Genomic DNA, 1638 nt, shown 5'->3' with positions numbered 1-1638 from the left:
GATTCCTCAGCACCACATAAGCAAAAAGAAAAAAGCCAGAAGTGGCGCTGTGGCTCAAGTGGAGAGCGCTAGCCTTGAGCTAAAGAGCTGAGGGACAGCACCCAGGCCCAGAGTTTAAGCCCCACAACCGGACCCCCCCCCAAAAAAAAAGAGTCTTATGGACTTTCCTGCCTGGGCTGCCTGCAAACTGCGATCCTTAGATCTCAGCCTCTTGAATAGCTAGGATTACAGACATGAGCCACCAGCCCAACTACTAAAGGGATTTTAAAGTTCATGTCTGACTTCTCATAGTAGGCTGGGATCCATTTCCCACATCTCTGAAAGCAGTCTCTAATTACACATTTCATAAGACATACAGTTCTACACTTGTAGGTTTTAGTTCTTTCTAGAAATCCCCAGTCTTGTCTTTGACTTGTTTTCTACTTCAACACAACAAAAAACAACTTGTCCCTTGTTCCTGAGTCAGCTTTTCTTCTCAACTTTTTTTTGTTGTTGTTAATCATGGGGCTTAAACTCTGGACTTGGGTGTTGTCCATCAGCTCTTCAGCTCAAGGCTAGTGCTCTACCACTTGAGCCACAGCATCACTTCTGGTTTTCTGGTTTATTAAAGAGTCTCACAGACTTTCCCACCCCAGCTGGCTTTGAACCATGATCCTCAGGTCTCAGCCTCTTTAGTAGCTAGGATTATAGGCGTGAGCCACCAGCCCCTGGCTCCTTCTCAACTTCTATTTAACTTTTCTCTTAACTCACAAGGTTGTGGGATTCCCACACACACTCCCATAAATGTAAATTCACATTCCTAGACAATATTAAAGAAAGTACACCTGGGCTGTGGGTGACACCTGTATCCCAAGAGGGCTGTTGGAGACACAAGGTAGACACTTGGGAGGTCAGGTGCTTGGTGGTCCAGGAATGAGAAGAGTCAGAAGAGGGTTGAAGACAGCCAGGAGACAGAGGGAAAGAAGCCTGGTCTCCCCTTAACTCTAACTGACTAATCAAGGATACTGGAAGATTTTATTTCTTCAAACTACACCTGACTGGTTTTTGTTCAATCATGTGCCAAGACCGATGGATCTCCAATTTATTTTTTATTTTTCAGTTTTTTAGTTTTTTTGCTTGAGGAATTGCCTGGTAGCAGTAAAACACACTGTTCTCCCAAACTGATTCCTTTGGCTCATCTTCCCCTAAAAGAAGAACCTAATGGCATTTGGGTGTGGCTCAAATTTGCATAATGGTCCAACTCTCTTTTTTTCTCTCTCTCTTCCTCTCTCGGTCTTACATGCCAATATGATACTGGGGATAGTCTAGTCTCTGTCCTTCAGCTTTTTCCCTCAAGATTGGCACTCTACCAGTTGAGCCACGCCTCCACTCCTGATTTTTGCTCATTAATTGGACATAAGAGTTTCATGAACTTTTCTGCTTGGGCTGGCTTTGAACTGTGATCCTCAGCTCTTAGCCTCCTGAATAGCTAGGATTATAGGTGTGAGCCACCAGTGCCTGCTCAGCTTTCTCTCTTCCATTCTTCATCTGGATAGTATCACAAATAGTGGAGAGGGAATGACAGTCTTCTTGTGCCTAAAGCACTAAATCCCCCCACATCTGGAATGACATAGCAGGGTGTTACAGCCTTGCTCTGAG

The sequence above is a fragment of the Dipodomys ordii genome, unplaced genomic scaffold (assembly GCF_000151885.1).
Source record: "Dipodomys ordii isolate 6190 unplaced genomic scaffold, Dord_2.0 Scaffold138, whole genome shotgun sequence".
NCBI classification, from domain to species: domain Eukaryota; kingdom Metazoa; phylum Chordata; class Mammalia; order Rodentia; family Heteromyidae; genus Dipodomys; species Dipodomys ordii.
The sequence above is the reverse complement of the archived record's forward strand: the minus strand, read 5'-3'. Positions refer to the sequence as shown.